The sequence below is a fragment of the Malurus melanocephalus genome, unplaced genomic scaffold (genome assembly GCF_030028575.1).
Source record: "Malurus melanocephalus ecotype Western Australia unplaced genomic scaffold, MMel_1.1 scaffold_98, whole genome shotgun sequence".
Lineage (NCBI taxonomy): Eukaryota > Metazoa > Chordata > Aves > Passeriformes > Maluridae > Malurus > Malurus melanocephalus.
In genome coordinates, this window is record NW_026623330.1 from 204,921 (window position 1) to 214,607 (window position 9,687).

Consider the following 9,687-nt stretch of genomic DNA (forward strand, 5'->3'; position numbering starts at 1 on the left):
ACAGAGGATTTGGTCAGCATCACTCAAAATCACAGAGCTCAGAAAACAACTCCTCCTTTGGAAAACAACGTGTCAGGGTGGAACATCTCCGTTAGCTCTGAAATTAAGATGTGCAATAAATAGAATGAAAAGCAAACAGAGATGTCACTTRGAGACACAGAGGACTTATTTCACTCCGACAATCAAAATGTTTCTGTMTTATTGCTTCGTCTTGAAATGAAATTTGTCAAAATTGATATATCCTGCAGAATTTTTCAATTTTGAGGAAAGCTCYTCTGTTTCAGAAAACTAATAGTGAGGGTTTTTTGTTCTTGTTGCCTTTATAATCTTTATATTTCAGGATTTTATCGTCTCCTTTAAAGAAAATGGTGGGAGAATACTCTGATCACATTTATGTTATGAAAAAATGGGTTTAAATGTACAAAATTCAGAGTATTCCAGATTTCAAATGATGAAGCTGAGTCTGGGGGTTGATCAAGTTTGCTGAAGTTGTTTGCACCATTCTTTTGGTGAGATTTAACAGTTTTTTGTGCCCAGTGAGCCTTTCCATTAAAGGCTGTGTCAGTGGGAAGAGGTGGCTCTCTGTATTCATAATCACACATTAAGGAACCTCTTTTCAGTTTAGGATAAAACTGAATATTTTGAATATGTGGCTGCTCATGTGTGAGTAGACAGTAGTCATGCTAGAGAAASCATGAGGCTAAAAAACTGTTAGAAATATGTTTGAGAACTGCATCCTCAGAGCTCTGTCCCTGCTCTGTCCCTGCTCCCCGTGGCAATTCCCATTGGGAACAAACCCCAGGCTTCCCCTGGAGCTCTGACACCCAGTTGTGGCACGGGGATGTGGAGCAATCCCCATTTCACATCGTTAAATGTGCTCCCATCCTTGCAGCCGCTGTGGCGGCAAAGCCTCTCTTCCATCATTTGATTGATCATTAATTAATTACCTCATTTCCCGTGCCTGCACCCCTCCATTCATCCATCCCCACCTAAATGCTTTCCCCTGGATGGATGCAGTTATTATTTTAGTGGCACCTCGGAGGCCTGGAACGCAGCAGGCACCCCGCTGTTTTAGGGAGAGTTAATTAAGTTTCGCCGCTCTCTCTTTTCCATGTGTTTAATTCYTATTAAATGTGCATTATCTGGCACGTAACGGTACCTGGCAATGAGACAGGACCCCACTGTGGCAGGTGAGGCTGTTTTCTCCCTGCTTTATAAATTCTGAGTAGATGAGCTGGTTCAGGATGGGGAAGAGCAGTCTCGTTGTTGGTACAAGCRCTTGGAGAGGCATGAAAGTTAAATTGAGTGAGTCCGAGCTGAGAATGCACTTCCCTAGCAGTTAAATTAGAAAAAAAAATATTATTTTGAGTCATCCTAGGTGCTCTTTCGACCACTGACATAAAAAATACAGTCTGGTGCATTTATTGCAGTGGCAATTTTTGTGGGGGGTTTTTTTGGTTGATTTTTGTTTGTTTTTTGGGGTTTTTTGTGGGTTTTTTGTTGTTGTTTTTGGTTTTTGGGGTTTTTTTTTTCCTGGGGGTTTCTTTTTTCTTTGTTTGTTTTTTGGAAGTAACAGCTTAAAATCTGTTTCCTTTGGAATGGAGATGACAGCATTTTTCCTTGGGTTTGGTTAATGCTTTGTGATCCCAGCCATAACTACTGCCACCAGGAAAGCTGGGTTAGAAATTCCTGAGGGCCAGGAAGAGCTGAGTAATTAAAGAAGCCAGGGGTGAGTGAAAAAAAATTGACTATATTGAAAAAAATCCAGGATTTGATGCAGTGAGAGGTCATGAGTGACCAATGATCATTGTATTGAGAATTTTAGCTCTGATTTCTTCAGTCTTTTTCAGATCTTTTTGTAATCTTCCTGAAGTAAATACATTTTTGAGGACCATGATCTGGTTTTAGCAGTGCACAGACCCTTAATATGCTCAGCACAACAAAAGGTTGCCCCAAATCAGGATCCACACGGGAGGCCCAAGGGACTAAATTTTATTTATTTATGTGCATGTGTTTTCTCCTGSAAATGCAATTGTTAGACAGGCATTAAGTGACATGAGCGAAACAGTAAATGTTTCACTTTTAGAGTCAGTCAGGGAAAATAAATCTATATTTATGAATTTGGTTTTGTTTATCTTTCTAGCTGAGATAAATATATTAATTTGTGCAAATCCAAGGAGCTGCAAATAAGAATGCAGGCAACCTCAAAAGGTCAGGCAGAGTGTGATCTAAACAATATTTTCTTCCTCATACCTGCTTTCTCCCTAATTGGAAGGGTAAGCAGATATCCTACAGCTGCTTTTTTTCACGGTTTGGGTGAAAACACTGTTGGTTTTAGCAAAAACATTACTGTCCTAATGATTGCAAGCTGGAATCTTTAGGATGTTTATGTCCCCTGCATAGAAAATAACTGAAACCCTTCTGAATCCTTCTGCTTTCACTGGGGGATGGCAGAACAGCAATCCAAATGCCAGCCAACATGTCTGCTGATAGATTTTTGTCACAGTGGATAGTGGATAAATTTAAAAAAAAAATAATCACAATTTCCAAACAACAGTATTGACAGTTTTCAGTGGATATTGTTGTTTGGAAACCATCTCCTGCTACCAACAGGAATGTCACTTAAAATGGTGATTTTTTTTTAAATTTTTTTCAGTATTCCTGTCCCTTCCTGCCTCGGTTCTGTGTGCCCTTCCACCTGATGGGTCTACAATGGCATCTTTTAAAGGCAGATATGGGGATTTCTGGTCTCCCACTGTTCAAAAGGCATGAAAATTCCAGCTCCTCAGTGACAGCCTATTTTCAACCATAATATATTAACTTTTTCTCGTATGTTGTGTCCAGATTGATTTTCTGACTCGTGCTGTGTCTCTCCTGACTGTGGCACTGTCTTGAACTCCTGTTTTTTCTTTTGGCTGATGGATAAAGGATTGGGACGTGGCCATCCTGAGGGAATACAGGGCTGCTTTGGGCTCCTCCTGGTGCACGTGCTGGAAAAATTTGAGGCTCACCTGAGAAATTCTGCTGAGTGAAAATGAACCCACAGAGTGAAATATTGGGAATTCTGAAGGAGAAGGGTGCACAGAGGAGCTGGTGAGGGCTGTGTCACTGATGAGGAGACAGAGCTGCAGATCTTCTATTTTTTTCCTTTTCTTTGTTAACTTTATAATAAAATGCAAAGAAAAAAAAACAACAGTTTCACTGGCAATGATGAACTGACCCCGAGTTCCTTTACTCATAAACCCATATAGATCTTTAGGTGCAGCAGCACCACTGATTTTAACTGATTTTCTGTGCAGCTCTGGGTTGAGTTTCATATGTACCAGGTACTCACGGATCTCCCAGAGTTTGTAGGAATCAGGGACTGACTCACTCCTTGATATAATTGTGCATCATTTGGGAAATTTCTCATCAGGAAGGCAAAGGCAAGTGCCAGCTCACATTTGCAAAGTTCTCTCCCACAATTATCAAAGAGAATATCCTGAATAAATCTCTAAATACAAACAAAGCACTTTCAGAATAGTTATCCTTCATGAGCAGCACAGAAACCCCAACCTTGTCAGAATCCCTCTCCCCCTGCAYGCCAGGCCAGCCACAGAAATGCATTTAAATCTGCCAGCAATCGCATTTTCCATCCTTTTTCCTTATTCTTTCTGAAGATGGTTGYTAATGAACCCTCTTGAACAGTCACAGAGGAGGATGAAAGGCCAGGGCACTGGGTGGAAAAGCAATGCAGATTGGAAAAGGCAGAAAGCTTATTTAATTCTTGCTTTTCCTGATCTCAACTCCCTCAAGTTATCTTTAAAAGRATTTTTAAAGCCTACACTTAAAACTTTTCTACATTTAACTGTAATAATTAGAAGCAGCTAAGGTAGCACTCGGGGARAAGGGGAAAGATTTCAAAAGTTATTTCATCTGCTGTTGGTCATGTGTTTGGGGTTGGATAGGATCTTGAGCAGAGTTCACAGCTGTCTTCTTACSTTGGTTTTTATTTTTTAATTCGTTTTGCTTGAATTTAATTCRTTAAGATTTAAAGTCTTCAAAGTTTGGTGGCTGCTCCTTTCCAGCTCTCTGAATTCCAAACGGGCGCTAATGACTCTCAGCAGCCGCGAGCTGAGCTTTGTGTGAGGACTTTTATACATTTTTTTATATATTTTATATCCCCTTTTTGATATTTTATAGACCCTTTTCAATATTTTCTGTACCCTTTGTGTATTCCTGGTAGCCTTTGCCAACATGCTTGTAATTTTTGCAGCCTGATATTCTAACTTAATTTTGAGCTTCTGCTTAGCACAAGAACAAACATTTTCAGTAGTAACCTAACTTCAATGAAATTATGAGACTTTATAAATCATTTCCTCGAGGCAGGGGCTTCCTCACAGAGCTGTGTGGGTCTTGGAAACTTTAAACAGCAGCTCTTTATTCAGATTAGGTGAGATATTAATGATAGAAAAGCCTTTTCTGGGCCTTTGCAAGGTGACAGCATGGAGCTGTTGGCCAGCACTTGTTGCCCTTGCATTTATCATTTATCATTTTTCACTTATCATTTATCATTTATCCCAGGACACCAAGCTGTGTTAAATCCAGTGTCTCCCCCTGGGGAGCTCCTCTGGAATCCCTTCCCCGTTTTGGTGAGGTTTGGGCTCCATCTGATCCATCACAGCCAGGTTTTTCTCCTCTTTCTCCCCTTCTTTCCAACCCTGAACTGCCCTGAAAACTGCAAGAGTTGGGTGGGTGAAGTTTGGAAATGGTGCTTTGACATCTTACACACAGGGATTGGCAAATGCCTGCCTGCCTGGGATGGATCTTTTGGGTGAGGAAGGAAATTTGTGTATTTGGCTGGCTAGAAAGGGACAACACTGATTTCTGAATGTGTAAATGATGAGTAAAAACTGACACTTTTTAGTGTTGCACAATCTTCAATCCCTTCCTGGTGCACATGTGTATCCCAGCACTCATCACTGCAGAAGGGAGAAAAAAAGGGAGGAAATGCAGCTGATTCTCTCCAGAATGTTGGTGTAGAAATGCTGCCTTAATGTGTAAACAGTTTTAATTTAGGGAGCTGTTCTGACTGGAGTGAGGTTAAAGAAGGGGCATTCCCAAAGCTTGGAGTGCCGTTTGTATTTGCTGATTAACTCCTAATGAGGGCAGAAGCACTTAAAGGAATACTATAAAGGTACATTTTCTCTTTTCATTTGCAAACACAACATCTGAGAAGCATTTATTAGCAAAACACCAGCTCTGTTTGAACGTTTTCAAACAGAATATTAGAGCAGCCGAATTTTAATTTTCGTGTCTGTAATTTGTTAATACAATTACTGTACAATACAGTTAGGTGCTTTCAAATCTTTTGGTGTTAATTAAAAAGCTAATAACTTGAAAAGCTATAAATCCTGAGCTAGAGGGGCCAGTACTCCAGGGAGATAATCCTTTATTTGTCATTTGCTGGAGATTCCTTTGGTAGGAGGCCACACTTTGTGCTGCAGGTGGCATTTTGGGACTCCACTCCTTTGTGCTGCCTGGAGATATTCCCCCAAGAGTGCAGGGATTGATTCCCTGGAATTGATCACCAAATTCAGAGTGGAATGCAAGCAGAAAACACAATCAACCCCACCATTTCAGCCCTTTAACTTCTATTCCTTCTCTGCTTTCCTCTCCTCTGCCCCATCCACATCCCACAACCTGTGGGCTGCCTGATGCTTGGCATGGGGTGAGAATTCCTTTTCTGGCTCCTGAGGAACATCTCCAGCTCCTTTTGTAGCCTGATTTGTAGGGATTATGAGAAACTAAATGGCAACAAGCCCGATGTGTTTGTCACACAATGTGTCCTTGCAGCTCTGGGGCTCAACAAAACCTTTCTCAGCAGCTTTGGGAAATGCTCCTTGGTCAGAGCTGTGGTATTTTCAGTCTGAAGGGAAACTTTCCTTGTCTCAAATTAAAAAAGGAAATGAAAATTAGAAAATTCTCGATCTCTCACTGTGATTTTTGCTACTGTGAGTCTCCTGGAAGRAATCTTTGGGGTTCCCAGCATCAGGTGTTTCCTTGGGGGATGAAGTTCCACTGGCACTGCTGCATCAGTGGGGATGTGCAGAGCAACACCAAGGGCCCATCCCAGCTAAAAGGAAAAAAATACTCTGAGATCATCGTGCAGTGCTCAGAGCAGTGTAATTCATGTTGTACACCTGCAAAATCCTTAAATTGTGACAGGCTGGAACATGAATTACTCTTTCCTGTGCAGTGTCTGTTCTTCAGCTGGTAGAAATGGAAGGAAGATTTTATTTAAATGCAGTGACCCTATTTCTAAATTAACTTTATCTGGATGTAGCCTGGTTTTAACACAGAGAGTGTCTCATGATCTTATGCTGGAGGGGGAGAAAAACGTTTTGCATCAGACGTGCTGTGGTCTGGAAGTGATTATTTTAAATGCTTTAAAATGCATGTTTTAACCAAAAAAAAAAAAAGGACTTACTGTAAATGCAGCAAAAATAAATGAGGCTGGGCCACTTCACAGGAGGAAAAGCTGTGCCCTGAAAATGTGAGGTCACATCCTAAAAAAGGATCCGTGCTCTTTSATTTCTCATTGCTTTGAGGGGTTTTTAGTTGCTAAGCCCATTTGTAAACCTGCTGTTCAAACTGATCTCCGTGTGTAGTGAGTAAGAAATGCCAAATGTCTGAAAATCACCCACCAGGCATTGATTTCTGAACAMCCCCCATGCATTGATTTCCAGCAGGCATTAGGGAATGCTCTGCTCAGGGATTTATTGGGAAATCCTGCTGAGCTGCCCTGTAGGCAGCTGAATCACTGTCTGTGAGCACTCACGGGTGATGCTGAACCCTCACACCGCTGGGTTCTCCCAGGCTGGCTGGAAATTCCTCCCTGAGCATCACTCAGCTGGTCCAGAGGGCTCCCAGCTGGTCCAGTGGGGCCATTCCAGCCAGCTCAGCCCCTGGGCGATGCCAGAAGAAGGGTGACAACAGTGACAGTCCTTCTTCACCATGGGACAGCACAGTCTGGCACTGCAGGAGGATCAATCACAATAAATCATCCCTTCAGGCCAGCAAAGGTGCCAGAATTTGGCTCTTTATCAGCTSTTGGGTATCAGCCTTGGAGCTTGGCATCCCTGGAGCTGGGAATCACCCCTGTGCCCACCACGAGGCATTGGCATTTTGTCAGGGCAGTTTCTTGGCTTTCAGAGTGGAAATTCTGAAAAAAAAAATGTGGAAAGGCTCACTCCTGTTGCTTTAAACCTCCCAAATGCTGTGCAGAGCTGAAGGGAATCGAGGATTTCCTGGGGAGCAAAAGGACAGGCAGCACATGGCAAAGCAGAGGGAATATTTAGACATTTTGTGTCTGGCTGTGAAAGCCAAGGGCAGAACCTGTGATTTCTCAGGGAGGCCGTGTGAACACRGGGTGTAAATTGTTGTTTGTTAGCTCTGGAAGGAGCTCACTAATGAGCATTGCCACAGCTCAGGAGCCAGGGACACATTTCATGGCATGAAATCCCAAAGATTCCAAAGCTGCTGCTCCTAAAACACCTCCCTGGTAGCACATGATGTATCCTAAATATCTAAAATATTTTTATAATCATTTTTTTTAAGCATCACCTAATACTTACAATGAATTACTTCACATGAGACTGTTTTAATACTGAGCACAAAGAYAGCTCAGTATTTGTGAATATTAATGCACACATATTTGGATGTTTGTGTTCTCTAAACCTTTTCTGTCAAGGAGATGGAAAAAATTGCGCCTGTTTTCTGGGTTTGGTTTTTGGCAAGTTACTTCACTGGCAACTTGCAGGTTTTGTAAATAAAACAATGTACAACAATTTTATCTTTTMATTTCCTTAGCATATTGCCCATGTCCAGAGAAATTCTGGCATCTTTGGTTCCTCTTTTTGATYAGAGGGTTTCAAGTGTGGTTGCCTCACACAGTACATATTTTTTGTATTGTACCCAGTACTGAGCCCTTTTCAAAAATTAAATCTTTTGAAGACCATGATCAGTGCCAAGGTGTTTTTTCTATGATTTGCATAAGACGGGTAGAGTCATGAACTACCTGTCCTGAGCTCACAGACTCACTTTGTCAGGATTAAAATTCGAATATTACTCCTTTTCCATGCATCTTCCCAAATTTCTAGACCATGGAGCAAAGAGAGARCTCAGCATGAGTGAGCTTTAATTCAGACCCTCATATCAGAATATGCTGTCATAACAGGCTTTTGTGACTATTTATCTTCAAATGCCCTCAAATTGGCAGGAAAAATAAATTTAACCAGCCAAAACCATTTCTAAACCACACCTGGCAGGTTGGATCCCTCCCTCGTGCGTGTTGGAATTACCACTGATATATCACAAAATACTGATCCATGGAAGAAGCAGCTTAATTCCAGACAGGGTTAATGTTGAATTCAAGAGTCTGAGGATTGATAGTCCTCGTAATCTCTTATCTAAACACAGAAGAGCTGCATGTGCTGTTCATAAAGCACTGAAATCCATCATCACAGTGGCAGGCAGGTAATTGGGAAGCAACTTCTGTTTGGGCAGAGAAGGAGAGGATAACAGCCTCCAACTGGTTGTGGTTTAGTTTTTTTGGTGTGGTTTTTTTTTTTGTTTGGTTTGGTTTGGTTTGGTTTTTTTGTTTGTTTGTTTGTTTTTTGGTTTTGGTTTTGGGGTTTGTTTTTTTCCATCCCCCAAAAAGGTAATCCCCCTCTCACAGGTTTCAAACTTCAAAACCTAAAGGGAGTTGCTGGAAATCCCAGTGTGAGCACTCAGAGCTGCACAAACCTCGTGTTCCCCCCACATTTTCAGGGAGCAGGGGGTTTTCCATGCAGGGAGAAAATCTGGGAAATGAGGAGCTGGATCTTGGTGCCTGGCTGCTGATAACGAGATACTAAAAGAAGATTCAGGGTTTTGGATCCTGGTTATAGATGAAAAACAGTGATTTCTGCATGGCTCTGTGAGCAGGATCAGATTTTAATTAACATTTGTGAAGTCCTTTGAAATATTTAGACTTAACTSCACGACTGCGCAGCTCTGCAGTTTTGATAATCCAAATCTTGTAAAAGGGATCTCGGAGCATTTAAGAACAGCTCTGTTTGCACTTTGGGAAGGRCTCCATAATTAGAAAGAGTTCACCACTAAAAGCTTCTCCATGTGTTAAAACATTAACAGAATGTTTCTAACTCTGAAGTGAACTAGACCTGACTAAACTTGGAGGAATTAGCACTATTCACTCTCTGATTTTTGCAGATTAGTCACATTAATTTTAAGTGCTGCTTTCTGSCAGGGAGAGAGTGGTAAAAACACAATACTAAAAATTGACTGTGCCTCATTAAAACATTGAGAAAATATACTGCTTTCATTTTTAATTTTTTTTGGCAAATGTAATCCATGTAATCCATGACTTTCATCGAGTCGGCTGGGATTTATCCTCTATTATAACAACATCAATAATTATTTTGCTGTGATTTTTATTGCTTCATAATATGAATGAAAGTTGTTTMCATTGCTTACAGAAGCACAGCTCAGCTCTAAGTGGTGTCTGTGGGATTGGCAACGGCCCCATTTCTCTGTACAACATTCCTCCAGTGCCCTCAGCCCCTCGGATGGGAGAGCCCATCTGTGCTTTCCTCCTTACAGAACAGCAGTTGTTTCCCTTAGCAAGGCATGTGGTTTGTTTGGGGG